This window comes from Myotis yumanensis, unplaced genomic scaffold (genome assembly GCF_028538775.1).
Source record: "Myotis yumanensis isolate MYYU_CA2020_CCGP unplaced genomic scaffold, mMyoYum1.0.hap1 SCAF_1, whole genome shotgun sequence".
Classification (NCBI taxonomy): Eukaryota; Metazoa; Chordata; class Mammalia; order Chiroptera; family Vespertilionidae; genus Myotis; species Myotis yumanensis.
Window position 1 is genome coordinate 160,624,357 of NW_027223752.1, and position 23,307 is coordinate 160,647,663.

The following is a 23,307-nucleotide window of genomic DNA, read 5'->3' on the forward strand; positions in this document are numbered from 1 at the left end:
TGATTTCTAATCATATTTTTAGAGGAATGAATGGTGGTAAGCTGCTACTCTTATGCTTTACTAGTACAACTTCGCTTTCATAATTTTCCCCTCATATTTGGAAATATTGGATGTCCAGGTAGAAATCCACTAATGGATTATACATTCCTCTACAGCAGGGGTGGGCAAACTTTTTGACTCGAGGGCCACAATGGGTTCTTAAACTGGACCGGAGGGCCGGAACAAAAGCATGGATGGAGTGTTTGTGTGAACTAATATAAATTCAAAGTAAACATGATTACATAAAAGGATACGGCCTTTTTTTTTTTTTTTTTTTTTTTTTTTAGTTTTATTCATTTCAAACGGGCCGGATCCGGCCCACGGGCCGTAGTTTGCCCACGGCTGCTACAGTCAGGCTCAAAATCCCCAGGACTTGTGTTGACAAAACCTCCTGTCAGCTTCCACATTTTAGAAAAGCAAGCAAAGGTAAGATTCTCCTGTCCTATGTGAAGTCCTCTCACTCCTCTGGGCCAGGCTGATCTGTAAAGTCTGTGGATTATTAATGATTCATCGAAGTCTCCTAGAACTTACATTGTTCTTAATATTATGTTCAATACCCATCTTCTCCTCTAAGCTTTCAAGCCTCTTGAGTAGATAACTTTTTACATCTGATATTTTGCCATCTTGTCTGACATAGGACTCAATAGATATTCTTTAACTATCCACAGGCGTAGGCCCTAGTTCCCTGTTTGAACTTTGTTTAGGTATTTTATAAATTAAATCCTCTTTCAAAAAATATTTCATGCTAAAGATTAACTTTGTGATAGTTACCAGGGAAATTCTTGGAAGAAACAATTTCTTGTTTTAACAAGAAAACATTTTTTGGAAAAAAAAAATAATGGCTTTTTTTTTTTTTTTTTTTACTATTCCATTTTAAAAGGTAAATTAAGAACCCAGGAAGATTCGTGATAGGTTAACAGCGGTTCTCCACCTGTGGGTCGCGACCCCTTTGGCGGTCGAACTACCCTTTCACAGGGGTTGCCTAAGACCGTTGAGAACCACTGGGTTAGAAATAAAACTAATAATTTTGACAAAATTGTATAGAAGGTCTTTTTTTTAATATAAGAGAAAGGAATGCAACTACTCTGACAGTTGTTATTTTTCATTTTAGGGTCCAGCCAGTGATACTTTCCAATGAACCCGCAGGCTGCTATTTCTTGTCTGGGAAAGCCTGGATTCTCACTTAATTTTTTTGAAGGGCAGACAAATTATTCCCCAGACCAGCTAACGCTGGCAGAACATATTTGACAAGTAGCCACCTGATGGGATCTGAAGCTCCAAGCATGTTTTCAAGTTAAATTTTAAAAAACTAGCTCAGCTGGAACTTTCTCTCCTGCTCAGAGCAGTCTGGCCAACACCACTGGCTGCAGGCGGCTCTCTTGACTCAAGTGAATGGAGCTTTTTAATTACTGAAGTAGCCCAGCCTTCCCTCCTAACGACCAAGACAAAGCATTTGTTTCAGAAGCCTCTGTGGTAATCACTGCACTTCCAGGGAAAGACAAGCTTCCCTGGAAAGATAACTCACCAAAGACATGACTGCCTTCTGCCACATAAAACATGATGCTCTCCTCCCGCAGATGGATGGCTGAGATGAAAAATTTGGGGGGAAAATAATCTGTCATGTTAAGATAACATTACTCAGGGCATGAAGAGGAATTCCTCTTCCTGTTCAAATCTGTTCAACCTACTACTGAAAATGTGTGTTTTTTAAATTTCAATTCCTTCCTCAAATAGAAAAATAAAATGGCAGAGCACAAGATTATCTTCGTTAAGAAAGAAAGGTAATTATAACCTGCTTGACCCTTCATGATTAGCTATACATATTTTTTTCTTTTCTTGCATAGAAAGGTGAAAAAATATATCTAAAAATGAAAATGTAGTTCCAATGCAAATTAGCCAGGGGGTTATTAACTATGTGATATTCATTTTTTCTGAGTTCTAAGTAAAAAATTACAAAGGAAATAAGATATAATTCCAAGTGTAAGCAAGTAACCACTAAACACCTACTAGAAAGGTATGGTATCTTTAATAAATACAAGTTTTCAAAGAATATACACTCTAGAAGGAAAAAAAAGCACCAACACCTTGAAAAGGCTTATAAAAAAGTTTACTTGATGCTTTAGGGTCCGCATTGGGCCTGTCCACCATTGCCAACAGCCTCTGTCCACTTAGTCTTTTAAATCAGCATTGCTATTTGTTTGTTTGCTTACTTATTTACAAATAATAAGTAAATTATTATGTATTTATTAATACATAATAATTTATTATTATGTATTAATAATAATAAATTGAGAGAGAGAGAGAGAGAGAGAGAGAGAGAGAGAGAGAGAGAGAGACCTCCTGCAGGTATTTAGCCCACAACCTGGGCATGTGCCCTGACCGGGAATTGAACCGGCAACCTTTTGGTGCACAGGATGACACCCAACCCACTGAGCCACACCACTGCCCTGGCTTTTGTGACAGACTTCATAAGATACAGTGTTGTCAAGCATGTGCACAGCTGGTCTAAGTCAGTTGCAGTTTCAATTACAGGACCCCAATCTGTCATGGTGGACATTAAAATATGTGGGGACAAAACAAACCCTTTCTTACATTAAGCCTGAGATCGAGGTACTTTGCTGTCATTTTTGTTTTGTTTTGTTGATCTTATACACTAATAAAATTTCTAGCATGAGGTAGACATTCAATTGAACTTTGCTGAATGTATATATAAATAAATGAATATGAGAGAATATGTGAAGCAGTACTTATATAAAGAAAAGCTTAATTGCATATTTGGTATTCCTTAGAAAATAATCTGCAAGATTTATATTCACCCTCTGCTTACCTGTTTTATCATCATATATTCCAAAAATTGTAATTCCTTTTTGCACATGTAAACGAGCATTTCCAAATGAAACAAAAAATATGGCCAACCAGCAGCATGCTTTGAGGCTGTGCTTGGCAAGCACTCGGCTTAAAAACAGTATATAATTACCCAGTGTTATTATCTCACTAAAAATATAGTTCATTGTAGAGAATCATGCCTTTCCCAATTTCTGAAATTAAAGGACTTAGAGTCTGGTTTCAAGGTGATAAGAAAAATCCATGTTCTTTGACATTCATCTTTGTATGTAATTACCTGCAAAGCTATAACATGATCACTTTATCATTTTTCTCTTCAGCGTCCTACTAAATCTATAGTGTGTGTGTGTGTGTGTGTGTGTGTTTTCTGTTGATGTCTTAGAATATGAAATTATATAAAAGCATATTCATTTGGAAACTTTGTGATGAAAATATATTCATACTGCTAGTAGATCCTAATTTTATGCTAGGATTTCTGCTGATTTCTCACCGTTGCATGAAAAGTTCATAAGTTTGTCAGAGTAGAGTGTTATTCTCAACCTCAGTGCATTTATGCTGCAACGTATGTGAATCTGACACTGACTTGGATCGCCAACCATTTCCAGCAACAGTATTAAAGCTGCATTCTTATTTAAAGATGTAAGCAATTTTATGTCTGATTGAAATGTTTAGAGTAGCTATTATTTCTTTCTCAAGAAACTGTACTATTCATTAGGCAGATAAGCATTTGGTTCTTTTTCAGCTGATAAAGTTTTAAAGCACATTAAAATGTAAGTCTGAAAAGACAGATATAGGAGGAAAATAAAACAAAAACTTAAAAGGTAGCCCATTATGAAATCTATAAATATACCATTGTTGTCAAGAATAGGGTGCACATAAGACTTAATTGTTAGCAAGTGCTTCCAACAATGTTTTTTTTCTCTTGCAGTAATAAAATCTGTGAACTCTCTTGTGAATTAAAATACCCATTTCCAAAAGATGCAGAAGTGTTTTTGAAAATTAATGTTATTGGGTATCACTTCATGACAACTAATCTAAGTGCTAACTCTCAGACTCATATACTTACATTTGTTAAAATATAATAATATCAGACTATATGAGTGAGAGAAAAGGCTCTCTGTTTGGCAAGGTTGTAGATTTAACTAGTATTCCCATTACTCCTCAGTGTTGCACCATTGGACTTCTCTTTTAGTGAGGGTCTCTTTCTCTCATTTTCTTGCTGCTAAACAGATCATATGAGCTCTTAACTGCTGTCTTTTCATAATCCTTCCCCAAGCGAAGGCATTTTAAAAGATCTTCACCCAATGACATGTTTATATATTTTTAGAGAGAGGTGAGAAATATATAGAGAGAGAGGAAGAGAGAGAGAGAGAAAAAAAACTATTGATGTGAGAAACATTGATCAGTTGCCTCTGGGATAGATTCTGACCAGTGACTGAACCCACAACCTATGTATGTACCCCAACTGCTGGGAATCAAACCCACAACCCTTCAGTGCCTGGGACAATTTTTCAACCAACTAAACCAACCGGCCAGGGTACAAAGTCATTTATTTATTAAATATTTCTAAGGAGTTCAATATTAAAAAAAACAAATAATAAAATTAATACAATGTTTTGTTACATAAAAACAGACTTAGCCCTAGCTGATTTTTTTGCTCAGTCATTAGAGCATAGACCAGAGGTCATTCCAGTCAAGGGTTCCATTCCAGTTAAGGCTTGATCCCCAGCCCCAATCAGGGCACTTGCGGGAGGCAACCAATCAATGTGTCTCTCTCATATTGATGTTTCTCTCGCTCTGTCTCTCCCCCTCTCTTCCATCCTCTCTAAAAATCAATGGGGGAAAAAAAATCCTTGGATCAGGCTTAACAAAAAACAACAACAACAAGCCAAATAAAACAAAAACTAGATTTGGACAGTGTTACAAAAATAAACTAGTTTTTGGTTTTAGAATAATGTTAAGAGCCATCATTTGATTAATCAAAACATTGGTACTTGCCATAGGCATTCTAAAGCACATCCCAACCCTGATATGCACATGGCACAGAGCTTGAGAAATGCTTCCGGGGCTCTGGCACCTCCTAATGTCCCTGTTCTTTGCCAAATGGGCTAAAGCTGTTACTGAAGGAATGAAAAACAGTGTCAGTTTGGCAGGGAAATGATATGCCTGTCAAACAGCCAATAATGCCCACCTGACGTCTAACGTCACAGCCTCATCTTAAAGACCCCAAGAACATGGCCTCACTATAGTGCCTTAGTCCCATCTGCCAACCTTCTCTGATATGTGACTTTTTCTCCAATCCGACTGAATTATGTTCTCTGACCAAACATGATCCAAAATTATTCCTTCTGCCTGAAACATTCAGAGGGCTGTTCTTCTGTCCCTGGGTCTGATAGAGATTCCATGATTCTTACTGTTCCTTTGGTCAAGACTTCCCCCCTCCCTCAATCCTATATGACCCACATTAACTCAAAACCCACAGTTCTTTGACTAGACATCACCTTCTAAATACCACAGTGAAGTTACTCCTTGCTTTGTATTCTTCGTTACGTGATCTGTTTGCCATGAAGATGTCTCTCTTATGCCCTCTGTCCTGGAAGAATCTTTGTGTTCCCTGTTGGTGTCTGGTGCTCACTGGACATCTGCTTGACCCTATTGCCCTAGAGACATATATGCCAAGCCAGGATTATGAATAATCTTGAAAATTATTCTTAAAGGCTAACCTCGTCATTACACATGCTACTAGGAATATACTACTGCTGACTAAGACTCTTAGTATTTGGTAAGTTCTAGGCAACACAATCTTAAAAGAGAGAGAAAAAAATTATGAATGTCAGAAAATGTAACATAAATTACAATCACTTTCATATACAAAAATCCTTCAACTAGGGTTCCCCCCCTCCCAAAAAATATACAAAAAACCCCCACACCAATTGCTGGGAGATCATTCTAAAAGCTTCACACACAGGAAAAGCTCTACCTCCTTTCAGAAGAAATGACAACTTTAACAAACAATATAAAACAATATGAGCTAAGGTAAATAGAACACACATTTTAGTATTGTTATGTACCCCACAGGTAATTAAAATGTGTAATAAAGTAAAAGATTTAATCACACCACCAATAAAAACACTGAAATTCTTAGCAGTAAATTTTCTTCCTACATAGGAAGGTATAGTATTTGAGGCATATCAAATCTCCCCAAATTAAATGAAAGTGTTTAGTATTACTAGAATCATTTTGACTGGACATGATCACAAAAGTTTGCGCAGGATGTGAACACCTAAGGCCAGCCTGGTATTCCTTTTCACAGAGGGCCTGGGCCCCACTCAGCTATGGAAGAGGGTGGTCCTAATGGAACAGCAAACCCATAGATATGGAAGAAGATAATGAACACTGTGTGGGCCTCCTCAAAACTCCAGAGCTGGTATGGGGAATATATTGAGTCAAAAACAGTTGAGATTCAGGTACAGAAAAGCGCCCTTAGAAGTTCTCTTATCTGACTAAAAGCAGCCACTTCCTGGAAATGAGGTTTCTTCAATCTCCTCTCCAGGATAGTTTTGGGCCCTGAAGAAGATGAAAAGACCACTCACGACTTTATCTTTTACTATTTAATGAGCCAGCTACTTCTTTTATTGGCTTCTGTATGCATATGAAAAAAATCTTTATCTCCTGTTAATATGGATTTTGTCAGTTGCATTTGCAGGACCTATTACTAAGCCTAAGAGGGTTACAAATCATTACAAATAGGGATGTGTTGATTGATAAACAATTTGGCTCAAATAAATGGCAACAAATAAAATTTTAAAATAAATATAATTGCAATAACTGGCTAGCAATTTGGAAAAAAATAAAGTGATTTCCTGGCTTATTTATTATACTTAAAAGATTACAGATGGAATCAATACTTCAATTTTGAAAAAAAGGTGTTTAAAATAACAGTAATTAAATATGGATGAAGACTTCCATAATTTTAGAAAAGGATAGCCTTTCTAAAAATGTTATACAATCAGAAATACAGAAATACAGAAAGAAAATGGATTTAACTACAAAAAAGGAAATAAAAAGCTCTAGAGGAACAAACACAGTTAGCAAACAACAAATCTAGCAATCATGATAAAAAATGTTTTAAAGATAGAAAAATAATATAGACAAGTATTAAATCATTCAATTGTATATGTAGAGCTAATATAATGGTGTATATTAATTCTACCTCAATAAAAAAATAGACAAATAAGTATCAATTTGGAAGAATGTTCATGACATATCACTGAATAAATAAGAAAGGCTGTAGAGATGTTAAATCTTATTTCACTTATGCAAGATTACATACATTTGTGCATATATGTAAGTCTAGGTGAGCTATTATTGGGGGCACCATTTATTAATCATACTGTTGATACTGTTATCCTCAGGTTGTATAAATTTTAATATAATTTTGACTCTCTTGTTTTTCACTATTTTATTATTTATGTTTTCCCCTCTCACATATATAAAAACACAATCATTTTATAAAATACTAGAGGCCTGGTGCACGAAAATTTGTGCACTCAAGGGGGTCTCTCATCCTGGCCTTCACTCTCTCGCAGTCCAGGACCCCTTGGAGGATGTCCGGCTGATGGCTTAGGCCCACTCCTCTGAGGATCGGGCCTAAGCCATTAGTTGGAGATCCTTAGCCCTGCCTCGGAGGTGGGAGAGGCTCCCGCCACTGCCTCTGTGCTGGCCAGCCATGAGCCAGCTTCTGGCTAAGTGGCGCTCCCCCTGTGGAAGTGCACTGACCACCAGGGGGCAGCTCCTGTGTTGAGTGTCTGGCCCTGGTGGTCAGTGTGCATCATAGTGACCGGTCATTCTGCTGTTAGGGTCAATTTGCGTATTACACTTCTAACATATAGGATATTTTTAAAAAATGAAATGTGATTTTATCTCAACCATCTTTAATTAGGCAGCCATTGGATCATTCATAATATATAATATGTTGAAGGAGTCTAGATTGTTATGTTATACTAATCTCACCTAAATTTGAGTTTATCCCCAAAAACATCACCTTGAAATGACATTCTCCTGCCTTAATTGAGATTTAGCTAAAAAGAGTTTCTCAAGTTGGTCTTGATATTATACCTCAGACTAGAAGAAAGAGAAACATTGATTTTACAACATTTGCCATGAAGGACGTCATAATTTTTAAATACATTTAATCCTGGTAATAGCTTGCTTCTCAATGAAACAAAGAAGAATAGACATTACAATGATCTATCAAATTGGACCAGGAAATTACATTTCAAGCTGAGATGTAACAATTCAAAATGCCAAATTGCTTTCTTCAGTTTGCAATTGTGGAAATTTCTGCACATTACTTGCTAAGTTCTCCTGAAATAAAAAAAATAGCGTCATCATTGAGAAGTTGTATAACTGCATCAGCGTTTTATAAAAACCAATTCCAGAACAGAGGTTTTGAACTTTTAAAAAACTGTATTAGTATTACCATTTGTCCTCTGCATCAGAATTAGCAAAATAATGCTTTCGAAACCTTTGCCATTTGTTTGATGATTCTTTCTGAAATAAGAATTTGCAAGTTTGTAGCTGGGTTTGGAGAGTTGGGAGAGTGTCTCATGCATGACAAATGCGGGTTTGTTGGAACAGATGCACAGGTATTGTGACAGGGAGGTAGGTCCACTAAGTTTAAAGTATTCAGCATTTCAGTAAGGATTAGAACGAGACATTTTCTGGCTCCTGTTCTATTTTGCATCATTGTTTTGTTTATATTGTTTTGTCTATATTGCATCTATCTATATTGATAGATATTATTTCTATCTATTGTTCTATCATCCAGAATGGTCCTGCTCAAATTAGAAACAGATCATGCCACTTCTCAGGAAAGGGGAATGCACAGATGTGCTTCTGGGAGGAGGAGTGCATGCTGGGGCCTTCTTTTTGAAGGATTTTAAAGGCTGGGAGTTTAGGAGAGGACTTAGGGGAGGATCTCAATAGAATATTCATTAGTTTTATGCTGATGTACCAAAATTAGACTTATTCCCTTAATTTCATGTGTCCTTGGGTGTGGTTGGCAAATGGCACTAATTGGATTTCTGCTTTCTCTCTCCTGAGTAGGATAATTTAAGCTATTTACCCGCTAGTTGGGGAGAAGTGTAAACCATTTACTCTTAGGTGTCCTTGGTTATAGAAGATGGGATTTTGTGACTTACACCATGAATGTAGATTTTGTTTGTTTTTCATCATTTACCCATGAGGTTGGAAAGTAGTAAGAAGAGGAAAGAGAAAGATAATAGTCTATGTTCTCTACTATTTCAATGAACTTTGAGTTCAACTGTCACCAGGAAAGCTTTTTAAAAAATTAGACCAACCTAGCTGGTTTGGTTCAGTAGTTAGAATGTCAGTCCACAAACTGAAGAGTTGTGGGTTACTAATAGGTTCCAGTCAAAGGCATGAATCTTGGTTGTAGGCTCTATCCTGGCCCAGGTCAGGTGCATGCAGGAGGCAACCAAGCTATGTGTCTCTCTCACATTAATTTTTCTCTCTGTGTTTTTCTCCCTCCTTTCTACTCTCTTTAAAAATCAAGGAAAAACATATCCTCAGATGAAATTAACAACAACAAAAATTAGATCATTCTTGACATGTTGCTTTGTGATCTTCTATTTTCTTTTTGTAATTATGTGTCAGAAAATAGTTCCATTTTAACTCATAAATCCTAAAGCAACATTCTTATGTGTTTATTTTTAAAGTACAGTTGACGTACAATATTATATTAGTTTCAAGTATACAAAATAATGATTAGACATTTAAATAGCTTACAAAGTGATCAAACTGATCAGTCTAATATTCATCGGATAACATACATAGTTAGAATATTCCCTATGCTGTACTTTACTTCCCTGTGACTGCTTTTATAATTGGCAGTTTGTACTTTTTAGTCCTTTCACCTTCATTACCCATCCTCCCAACTCCCCTCCCCTCTGGCATCCATCAGTGTGTTCTCTGTATATATGAGTTTGTTTCTGTTTTGTTTATTTATGTATTTTGTTGATTAGATTCCACATATAAGTGAAATATGGTGTTTGTCTTTCCCTTTCTGACTTATTTCACTTAGCATAAAAGCCATTAAGCCCACCCACATTGTTGTAAATGGCAAGATTTCAGGCTTTTCATGGCCAAGTAATATTCCATTGTATGTATGTACCATCTATTTTTTATCCACTTGTTTAAAAAGCTGGAATATATAGAAAAAAAGAGAAAAGATAAAAAAAACTTGAATATATAATACAAGGTCCATATATATGCTATCTACAAGAGATCCACCTCAGAACAAAAGACACAGACGGACTAAAAGTAAAGGTATAGAAAAAGGCATTTCATTCAAATGGAATGGAAAAACAAAGCTGTGGTAGCAATACTCATATCAGACAAAATAGACTTTAAAACAAAGGCTATAAAAAGAGACAAATAAAAACACTATATAATGATAAAGGGATCAATCCAACAAGAGGATATAACCCTTGTAAACATTTATGCATCCAACATAGTAGCACCTAAATATATAAAGCAAATCTTTGATGGACATAAAAGAGAGATAAAGTAATACAATCATAATAGGGGATTTAAAAACCCTATTAAAATCAATATATAAATTTTCCAGACAGAAAATCAACAAGGAAACAGCTGCCTTAAATGACACACTATGTCATATGGATTTAATTGATATCTTTAGAGCATTTCACCCCAAAGAAGCAGAATATACATTCTTTTCAAGTACACAGGTAACATTTTCTAGGATAGACCATATTAGGAGACAAAGCAAATCTCAATAGGTTTATTCTTAAATTTAAGAAGATTGAAATCATATCAAGCATTTTCTCTAACCACAATGGTATGAAACTGAAAATCAATGACAAGCAAAAACACCTGAAAAACACACAAACACATGGAGGCTAAATAACAAGTTACTAAACAATAAATGAGTTAACAATGAGATCAAAGAAGAAATAAAAAAAAACTAGAAGTGAATGAAACTAAGAACACAACCCCAAATCTATGGAAAATAACAAACACAGTCTTAAGAGGGAAATACATAGTATTACAAGGAACAATAAATTTCTCAAATAAGTAATCTAACCTTAGATTTAAAGGAACTAGAAAAAAACAACAACAAAGTCCAAAGTGAGTAACAGAAAGGAAATATTAAAAATCAGAGCAGAAATAAATAAAATAGTGTATAAAATATAAAAGACAATGAAAATGAGAGCAGGCTCTTTGAAAAGATAAACAGGATTGATAAATCTTTAACCAGACTGATCAAAAAAAAAAAGAGAGGACAAAAATAAATAAAATCAGAAATGAAAAAGAAGATGTAGCAATTGATACAACAGAAATACAAAGGATTATGATTAAATACTATGACCAATTTATATACCAACAAATTGGATAATCTGAAAGAAATGTGTAAATTCCTAGAAACATAAAATCTCCAAAAACTAAATCTAAGTGAAACAGGGAAACTGAGCAGACCATTTATAACTAATGAAATTGAAGCATTAATTACAAAAAAAAAAAAATTCTCCAACACACAAAAGTCCTTCATCTGGCTTCACAGATGAATTTTACCGAACATTCACAGAAGAACTAACACCCGAACTTTTTAAAATATTCCAAATAATTCAAGAGGAGGGAAGATTCCCAAACTCATTCTACAAAGCCAGCATTATCCTAATTCCAAAACCAGCTAAAAACACTACAAAGAAAGAAAATTATAAGCCAATATCCTGAAGAATATAGATCCTAAAATCCAAAACAAAATATTAGCAAACCAGATCCAGTATTACATTAAACGGATCATACACATTATCAGGTATGATTTATTCTGAGAGTGCAAGTTTGGTTCAATATCTGCAAATCATTAATGTAATACACCACATAAACAAAATGAAGGACAAAAATCGTATGATCATATTAATAGATTCAGATAAAGATTTTGACAAAAATCCAGCACTCATTTATGATAAAAATTCTAAGCAAAGTGGAATAGAAGAAGCATATATAAACACAATAAACATATATAACAAACACCCAGCTAACATTATACTCAGTGAGGAAAAACTAAAAGCTTTTTTATTAAAATCAGGAAAAATATAGGGATAGCCACTCTCACAACTCTTATTCAACATAGTACTGTAGGTCCTAGCCTCAGCAATAAGACATGAAGAAGAAATAAAAGGCATCCAAATTAGGAAAAAGAAATAAAACTTTCATTATTTGCAGATGATTGTTTAAAGAATCCACCAAAAAAACAAAAAATAAAACAAAACAAAACAAAAAAACCCCCAATAGAATGGATAAATAAATTCAGTAAAGTAGCAGGATACAAAAGTAAATATCCAAAGAAATGGTTACATTTTTACATACCAATAATGAACTATCCAAAAGGGAAGATAAAAAAATCCTATTTACAAGTACATTAAAAAAATACCTAGAAATAAGTTTAACTAAAGATGTAAAACATCTGTACTTAGAAAACTAAAAGACACTGAAAAAGGAAGTTAAAGAAGACACAAATAAATGGAAGCATATACTATGCTCAAAGATAGAAAGAATTAACATTGTTAAAATGCCCAAAGAAATATATAGACTCAATGAAATTCCTATTGAACTACCAACAAAGTATTTTACAGAACTAAAAAAAAAAATAAACCAAAAGTTTATATAGAACCACAAAGACCCACAAGTAGCCCAGCAATCTTGAGAAAGAAGAGAAAAGTTGGAGGAATCATGCTACCTGATATCAAACTATTCTACAAGGCCATAGTAATCAAAACAGCATGGTACTTGCATAAAAACAAACATATAGATCAATGGAACAGAACAGAGATTCCAGAAATAAACCCTCGCCTAGTTGGGCAATTAATATTTAACAAAGGAAGCAAGAACATACAATGAGGTAAAGACAATCTATTCAATAAATGGTGTTGGGAAAATTGCATAGATACATGAAAAATATGAAACTAGACCACCTTCATACACCATACACAAAAATAAACTCAAAAAATGGATTTAAAAGTTTAATGTAAGAGTCAAAACCATATAACTCCTAGAAGAAAACATAGGCAGTAACATCTCAGACATTTCTCATACAATATTTTTGCCAATATATCTCCTCAGGCAAAAGAAACAAAAGAAAAAAATAAACAAATGGAATTACATCAAACTAAAAACATTTTACATAGCAAAGGAAACCACTAACAAAATGAAAAGACAACCCATTAAATAGAAGATTATATTCACCAATGATAACTCTGGTAATGGGTTAGTATCCAAAATTTATACAGAACTCATACAACTGAATGGAAAAAAAACAAACAACCCAATTTAAAAAATGGGCAAAGGACCTGAATAGACACTTCACCAGAGAGAATATACAGATGGCAAATAAACATATGAAAAGATGTTCACTGTCAGTAATCATCAGAGAAATGCAAATTAAAACCACAATGAGATACCACCTCATACCTGTCAGAATGGCTATCCTATATAATAAAGACATAATATGCAAATTGAATGCCATGCCCTCGCACAAGATGGCCACCCCCACGTGGGCACAAGATGGCCGGCAGGGGAGGGCAGTTGGAGGTGACCAGGCCAGCAGAGGAGGGTAGTGGGGGTGACTGGGCCAGCAGGGGAGGGCAGTTGGGGGTGATTGGGCAGGCAGGGGAGCAGTTAGGCATTGATCAGGCTGGCAGGGGAGTGGTTAGGGGGTGATCAGGTTGGCAGGCAGAAGCGGTTAGAGGCAATCAGGCATGGAGGCAGGCAAACGATTGGGAGCCAGTTGTCCCAGATTGTGAGACAGATGTCCGACTGCCTGTTTAGGCCCGATCCCAGGGATTGGGCCTAAACCGGGGGTTCCAGATTGGAGAGGATGCAGGTAGGACTGAGGGGACCCCCCCCTCAGTGCACAAATTTTGTGCACCATGCCTCTAGTCATAGATAAAAAACAAAACAAAAACAAGGGTTGGCGAGAATGTAGAGAAAAGAGAATCCTCATGCACTGTTGATGAGAATGCAGATTGGTGCAGTCACTGTGGAAAACACTATGGAGTTTTCTCAAAAAATTATAAGTGGGACTGCCCTATGACAGTGATTCCACTTCTGAGTATATATCTGAAGAAACCCAAAACATTAATTTGAAAGTGTATATGCATTCATATTTCATTGCAATGTTATTTACAATAATCAAGCTATGAAAGCAACCCAAGTGTCCATCAATAGGCATCAATAGACCTAGAGGGTATTATGGTAAGCGAAATGTCAGTCAGAGAAAGACAGATACCATATAATACCACTTATATGTGGAATCTAATGAACAATATAAATAAACAAAACAGAAAGAGCCTCATAGATACAGAGAACAGATAAGAGGGGGTGAGGGTGGGGGCCTGGGTGAAAAAGGTGAAGAGATTGAGAAGTAAAGTATGAAATAGTTATGGGGATACAAACTATAGCATAGGAAATATAGTCAATAATATTATAATAACGATGTATGGTACCAGGTGGGTACTGGAAATTTCATGGGGAACACTTTGTAAAATATATGATTGTCTAACTACTATGCTGTACACCTGAGACTAATACAAAATAATGTTGAATGTAAACTATATTTGAAAAAAAATAAATAAAAGAGCTTGACTGCACCTTAATTTATTTATTATTCCCTCTTGTAAAATTTCCATCTTTTATTATAAGTAGTCCTGAACACATACACACAAAAATAAAATTACATTACATCTGGGACAACAGGAAATATTTTCATATTTTTACCTCATATTTGACTCAGAATCTTAGTTTCCCTTATTATTCTTGTGGGCATTTTGTTCTTTTGGATAAAATTATCAGAAGATGTTACTTAGAAATATAGATGAGAGAAATAAGCAGCATATCCATCTAGGGCTTGCTCCATAAATTTAAGCATGTTTTAATGTCAGAAAACTCAGTAATTATAGTTATTACTAGAGGCCCAGTGCATGAAATTTGTGCACTCAGGGGAGGGGGAGGTCTCTCAGCCCAGCCTATGCCCTCTTACAGTCTGAGAGCCCTCGGGGGATATCCACTGACAATCCTCATGGGGAGCAGGCCTAAGCCATCAGTCAGAATCCTTAGCGCTGCTGTGGAGGCAGGAGAGACTCCCACCACCACTATTGTGCCCACCAACTGTTAGCCCAGCTTCTGGCTGAGTGGCGCTCCCCCTGTGGGAGTGCACTGACCACCAGGGGGCAGCTCCTGTGTTGAGCATCTTTCCCCTGGTTGTCAGTGCGCACCATAGTGACCAGTCATTCCACTGTCAGGCCGAAACTGTCTCTTCAACATCCCTTGAAGGGTCCTGGTTTGTGAGAGAGCACAGGCCAGGCTGAGGGACCCTACAGGTGCACAATTGGGGCTGGGGAGGGGTGCAGGAGGTTGGCCAGCTGGGGATGGACTGCGGGAGGGCTCTCAGGCAAGTCCAGCCTGTCTCGCTCAGTACCAATCGGCCAGACCCCAGCAGCAAGCTAACTTACAGGTCAGAGCGCCTGCCCCCTGGTGGTCAGTGCACATCATAGAGACTGGTTAACCAATCAACTGAATGGCCCCTGGTGGTCAGTGCACATCATAGCAATCGGTTGAGCAGCCTTAGCATATCATTAGCATATTATGCTTTGATTGATTGAACAGCTGACCAGAAGACCGGTCACTTAGCATATTAGGCTTTTATTATATAGGATGTTAAGAGACTAATGAAAAAAAATAGAACTAGATTTTTCATTTATTTTTCCATGAATATATATTGCATTAATTTTACAAAAAATCCATTAACCGAGAATTGGTGGTATCACATTAGCAAAGAACCTTGCTGATGTTCTGGATTTCTCTCTTTTAAATTAGTTGCAAAATTCAACAAAACTCTTCAGTGAAATGATGGATTCTTAATATGGCTGGCTGTTGGATACAAAAGCTCTTGCTAAGGTCCCAACCACAGAGTTGCAGAATGTGTAGTAAATGCTAGGTAGTTAAACTTTGTGGCAGGGCCTAGGAAGGCTGCTCCTGCTCTCTATTTGGCCTAGAAAGGCATCATTGCTTTTAAGAAATGCTTGATCATTTTATCTCAAAAGTTATAGTTCTGCCAGGCCAGTGTTGCTCAGTAGTTGAGTGTCAACTCATGAACTAAGGGGTTACTGGTTCCATTCCTGGTCAGGGCACATGCCCTGGTTTTAGGCTCTATTCCCAGTAGGGATCATGCAAGAGGCAGACAATCAATGCTTTTCTCTCAGTGATGTTTCCATTTCTCCTTCTCCTTTCCTCTCTCACTCAAATCAATAAAAACATATTTAAAAATAAATAAAAACATATATTTTTTAAAATATATTTTATTGATTTTTTACAGAGAGGAAGGGAGAGAGATAGAGAGTTAGAAACATTGATGAGAGAGAAACATCGATCAGCCGCCTCCTGCACATCTCCCACTGGGGATGTGCCTGCAACCCAGGTACATGCCCTTGACCGGAATCGAACCTGGGACCCTTCAGTCCGCAGGCCGACGCTCTATCCACTGAGCCAAACCGGTTTTGGCAAAACATATTTTTTAAAAAAGTTATAGTTAGGTAACAAAGTACACATTTGAGGGCCAGGTCCTTGTCTAAACAAAACCTATACATGGGTAAGGGACATAGCTCTCTTGTTTAATGTTCAATGTTATACCCAACCATTAGAATTGTGCCTGAAACATGGAACCCTGTTATAACACACTAGAGGCCCAAAACACGAAATTCATGCAAGGGGCGTGGTCCTCGCAACCCCAGCTTCATCCGGAAGGTCGTCCGGAAGGACTTCCAGAAGGTCGTTCGGCTGTCCAGTCTAATTAGCATATTACACTTTTATTATTATAGATGTGAATCCAGGAATACAGGTGTGGGTAAGTTGCTGAACATCTGTGAGGTTTATGCTCAAGCATTATTTTCTACTAGAGTCCTGGTGCACAGATTTATGCACATTGAAAGGAAATTAATTAGAAGGTAGCTGCAGGGTGGGACTGGGTGAGATGGATGGACATGCCCTGGAGCCAACCTCCCAGGGTCCCTCTCTGGCCTGCCTCACCTGGGATGGTGCCAGGGCTCAAAAGGCATCTACAGAGTGAGCAGGGTCCCTTTGGCAGGGGGAGTCCCTCGGCCTGCCTTGTGGGGATCTGGTCGAAACTGGCAGTCTGACATCCCCCAAGGGGTCCTGGAGTGTGAGAGGGCACTCTGCAAAGTTGCTGTTGCTAGGCAGCTCCTGTGTTGAGTGTCTTCCCCCTGGAGGTCAGTGGGCATCATACCTACCAACTGGTTGGCCAGTTGCTTAGCCTTTTATATATATAGATGATTATGGTGGTCTCGGGAAAATTGCCAGGAATGCATATTTAAAGTTCACTGTGGCTTAGGACAGATTTTTCAATTGGAAAGATAAGGTTAGTTCTTTTAGAGCAGTGGTTCTCAACCTGTGGGTTGTGACCCCTTTGGGGGTCGAACTAACCTTTCACAGGGGTCACCTAAGACCATCAGAAAACACATATATAATTACATATTGTTTTTGTGATTAATCACTATGCTTTAATTATGTTCAATTTGTAACAATGAAATTGAGGGTCACCACAACATGAAGAACTGTAGAACTATATTAAAGGGTCGCGGCACTGGGAAGGTTGAGAACCACTGTTTTAGAGAGAAACAGGGCAGTTTATTTACAGACAGGCTTTACTGCTAATGTTCACTTTGGCCCAAGTCGTTTGTGTAAGGCTTGTGTCTCAAAGTAATAAACATACAGCTGCTGAACTATAGCTCCCCCCACTTTTAAGAATAATCTCATATGTGTCAAGCTTTCAGAGAAACCAGTGACATTGCAAGAAACATAAATGACAGTAGGCTTTTGAATAAGGTGTGACAAATCTCTCTATATTTTCTTTATATAAATATTATTAAATATGCGTAAGTCCTCTGCAATGCCTAAGCCCTTTCATCAACAGTGACCATAGCATTCTATTTGAAATATTTAATGAGAACTCCAAAATTAACACAACAACCTTATCAAACCAATTGCATTCCTCGTTTGGATGTGTTTGTTGTAGAATACGGTGTTACTCCTTCATTGTTACGTTTTTATTAGAAGGTAACATGTGAATACAGATGTAAACTATTAATTTCTTTTCATTGGATAAATAACAGCACTGACTACCATATGAAGCCATATTATGAGCTATCGCTTTAAATAAAGAACTACATACAACTCATTTAAGAATATTCTTAAGCATTCATTAACTGCTTACTCACAGACAGCTATAACCAGGAACATTTGAATTTTTTAGATTAAGGTATAATTCACATACTGTAAAATCTGCCGTTCTGTGAGTGTTGGTAAATACATTTTTATTGCGGTAGAGTATCTCATTGTATGGATGTACTAGATGACCATACTCACATGGAATATGTGAGAGTCTTTAGATTCTAAAACAAGATCTTAAAACTATATTAAGTTAAGGAAGACCTTGCAGAAAACATCTGTGCATCATAAGAAGCCTGAATAACAGATTAATATTGCCTGAGCCTCTTAGCATTCTTCCTCTGACTCCATCTAAAAATGGTGTCACCATTATAAATGTCCTAAAATATCAGAGCAGCATATTGTGCCTGTGAACCATTGAATGCTCTGGCATCATTTGCGCTTGGCAGGCTAACTTTGAGGATGACACTTAGGTAATGTTCACATTTTCATCTAGAATCTGTGGGTGTATTATTCTTCTGCAAGAAGTCCCAAAAATATTGTAACTAAAGTTGATGGGACTCAGATCAAATGATGATTTATGTCTTTTGAAGCATTTGAAGAATAGGAAATACCACAGTAGATCAGGGGAGAATAATGTGATAATACTCTACTCTTAGATAATGCAGCTTTCAAGTCTGGGTGTTGGACATGTGTGTTGACTTTCGCTTACAATGAATTCTTGTGATAAAATGACAATGGTTTCCCACTCCTGCAATTATGAGGAATCTTCCTACTAAGATCCTACTCTGCCCTGGTCTGGAATGTGCCCAGTTTGGGGTAGACTCAATGAAGACAGAACTTTATTTGGAGCTGAAATAACCTTGGAACTAATATACCTGTTCCTAAAAAAAATGCAAGTCCAAGGCTAGCTTTGGAATGCTGCAGAGTGGGAGATTAATTATGTAACAAATCTTCCTCCTCTTTGAGAACCTCGGGGCCCTCTCTTTATTTTCCTCTATAAAAACCTGCAGCAAATAAAGGCATTTTATCATTTGTCCCAACCATATGATAAATGTCCTATGTCACAATGGCACTATTCTAATTTCATGATTAATCAAATATTTAAGACAAACTTTCAAGCCTGATTTGAGAGGCAAGCATATGAATGTGCCTGTTGCACTTGTCCTGTCACTGTGAATATTCACAGTTTCATAGCCAGGAGCACACACAGCAAGACACTCATGAGTGATTAATAACCACACTCTTGTCAGAGGTTGAAAATGCCAAATCAAAAATTATAGTGACTTTATCAGGAAGCCATATTTTTGTCCTGTGATAAGTTTTTTTTTCTCTTGTGATAAGCTATGTTTCTGTACTTAGAAGAACCCATTTGTATATATAGCTCTACATTTAAAATCAATTATCCTTGTTGAGTATATGCATATTCATAATTATGATGTATTTGTTAAGACCAGCTTTTTATGAAAGAAATTAGTACAAAATAAAAATATAAAGAATAATATAATTCAGATATTTGCTATGCATTACAAATGCAGACATTAAAATAGGTCACATAAAGGACATTTAATTCTGTATGTTACAAGGATAATATAACATTTTGCATAGTCTTCATTTTTATTACCAATTCTATGCCCCATATGAAGACTAAGTTATTTTTCATAACGAAGCTATAAAACCCTCAAAGTTATTTCTCTCAACATCCTCTCAATAAATAATAAAGCTACTACACAATATCTTTACTTATCTTCATAAAGAGTGGCTATTATTGAAACCAAAGAGGAGAAAAAATAACATTTGGCTCTTAAAACAAAATTCTGCTTCTGAAGTGACTAGAAGTGGGTATTCTGCCACACTCTCTAGAGAAGATAAGAAGGTAAACTCCTGGGAAGAGTGAATGATTTTGCAAGGGCTGTTCTGCTTGTTTTTTTCTCCTCCTCCTCCTCCTCCTCCTCCTCCTCCTCCTCCTCCTCCTCCTTCTTCTTCCAAGCAAATTCATTTTCTGACAATAAATGTTGTCAGGACAATGTTATTTTCTCTCTATAAATGTGTCCGCTTTGTGAAATGGAGAGTGAGATGAAATAATGTAGTATTTATCTAGCTCAGTGATTCTCAATCTCTAGCCTGCATTGTAACCCCCACACTTGTGGGGGCTTTTTACCATGCTTGTTGTGGGTGCTGTCCCCCCAGGATTCCAAAGTCTGGGGCCAGGTCTTTGGACCTGCACTTTTTTTTCTGTTCTCACCCCAGGATATGTTTTATATTGATTTTTTTATGAGAGAGAGAGAGAGAGAGAGAGAGAGAGAGAGAGAGAGAGAGAGAGAGAGAAACAACAATGTGAGAGAGAAACATTGATGGGTTGCCATACAACCCCGATTGGGGATTGAACTCCCAATCTAGGTAAGTGCCCCAACCAGGAATAAAACCTTCAATATTTTGATGTATGGACTGTGCTCCAACCAACTGAGCCACCGCAGCCAAAGGCTGGTGTCGGTGTCGTCTAACAAGTTCTAGGTTGTAGGTCTAGGTTTGCACTTTGAGCACTGATGCTGGAAGTATTAGTCAATTCTCTACGCAGAATTCAGCCTTGTGAGGTCTGGCCATGCTGTGCTGAAAGAATCTGTCCCTAAGCACCTCTCCTGGGTTAGACTATGACACTGTGAGGGTAGGCATCTCTTGTCCTACACTCCAACACCAAGGGACACCTGGCTCACTGGTCTTAAAGCAACATTTGACAAATGATTTCAAAAGAATTTTGGAATAGAAGTATCTAATAAAGAGTGAATATCCCTTAAGTGTTTTAAAGAGTGTATCAGTAACTAAAGCAAAAACCTAGTATTTGTTTTAGAAATGAAAATATGTTCTAATGAAAAACAGAGTTGCTTAGAAAATTTTTAAAAAATTGAAGTCAATCAGAAGTTGTGTTAGGCACAACACCTACATGCATATGACACATGAAGAAGGCAGCCATGTCTGTTGAATTTGATCGCTGTGGATAGCTAATTTAGTTGATTGAAGGATCTAAATGTTATTTTCTTTCCTTCTGGACCAAGATTATCTGTTTCTTGTGATTTGAGGGCTGAATCAAATGAATTCTAGTGTACATTAGTAGGCTATGGAAACCAAGCAGAAACATATCCCTTAAGTAAACTATAAAGCAATCCATACCTCTGATACACTTTTTTGAATAGAAACAAGTAATTGACAGAAAAGTGCTGGAGTAGAAAATGTCACTGTGAAGTTAATAAATGACTGGGTGATAGCAATGGGATTTGAAGAAGTAGGGAAATTGATAAAAGGTTCACACCCAGATATGATGAAATAATGTAGAGCATGAAATTTAGAAAATTAATGAGTCATGTTCCATGGCACTTTTGTTGTTGTTAATCCTCATCTGAGGATTTTAATTTTCTTTTAATTGATTTCAGAGCGAGGAAGGAGAGGGAGACAGCGATAGAAACACTGATGATGAGAGAGAATCATTGACTGTCTGCCTCCTGCATGCACCCTACTGATTGAGCCTGCAACCTGGACATGCGCCCTGACCAAGAACCAAACCATGACCTCCTGGTTCATGGGTGTCTGGAAATATTTTTATGTATTAACCTCACTTCCAGCAGTCTGAAAGAGTCAATCATGGGAAGATTCTTAATCCCAACAGAAGACATTGTCTGTGCCTTCTAAGATCACTTACACACAGAACACACACACACACACACACACACATACACACACACACGTGCCCACAGAGACAGAGGCCAATTGTTTCTAACACCAGCCAGTTTCACATGTGCCTCCAACTTTGTCTTTATTTCTGCTCATCAGTCTTTTTCTGACATGAGTTGGTGCAGAATATTATAACAAAGAGTTCTATTTCATTCTGTAACAGTCTTGCTTTCTATTGCCATCAGGATTAATAAAAATATATATTACTATCACTGTTGTATTATAGAAGGAAGTCTAGTATGTTTAGCATATCTCACAAGACTACACACAGTCTAAACCCCAGTTACCAGCTAGAGAAGGTCCCCACTGCCTGATTGCCCCATACCTGCATGCTTTCCACAAGGTCCTTCCTTCCATCTGGAAGGACTTTTTTAAAAAAATTGTCTTTATTGTTGAGAGTATTACCGGTATCCCCTATATCCCCCCTTTGCTCCCTTCTACCTGTCTCCCACCCCACCCCAGGCCTTCATCACACTATCATCTGTCCATGTGCTATGCATATAAGTTATTTGATTAATCTCTTCTCATCCCATTCCATCCCCGACTCTGAAATCAGTCAGTCTGTTCCATGCATTCATGACTCTGGACCTATTTTGTTCATCAGTTTATTTTGTTCATTAGATTCCACAATAAGGGACATCATTTGATATTTATCTTTCTCTGACTGGCTTATTGAATTTAGCATAATATTTCCAGGTCCCTCCATGCTGTCTCAAAGGGTAAGAGATTCTTCTTTTTTACTGCTGCATAGTATTGCATGGTATAAATGTACCACAGCTTTTTTTATTCACTTATCTACTTACTAGAGGCCCGGTGCATGAAATTTGTGCATGGGGGTGGGGGGATACCTCAGCCCAGCCTGTGCCGTCTCCAATCTAGGACCCCTTGGGGGGTGTCCAATCCCTGTGGGATTGGGCCTAAACTGGAAGTTGGACATCCCTCTCGCAATCCGGGACCACTGTCTCCTAACTGCTAGCGCTTGCCTGCCTGATTGCTCATAACCCCTCTGCCTGCCAGATTGATTGCCCCTACCTTGTCCCCTGCTGGCCTGATCAACCCTAACTTGCCCACCTGCTGGCCTGATGGTCCCTAACTGCCTGTGCCTCAGCCCCCAGTCTGGCCTCCATCTGCTGGAGGTGACCTGGGAGATCAGGGGAAGGCACCGTCTCCATTACCCCGCTGCTGCTGCCACTGCCAGCCTGATCTTCAGCCCTTGACAGCTGCTGTGGCTTTGTCTGGAAGGACATATGGAAGATGAGCATTCTAATTAGCATATTACCCTTTTATTAGTATAGATTTGGGGACCATTACAACCATGCAGAACTTAAAGAAAACACAGGGCCCTGGCTGGTTTGGTATAATGGAGAGAGCATCAGCCTGTGGACTGAAGGGTCCCAGGTTTGATTCTGGTCA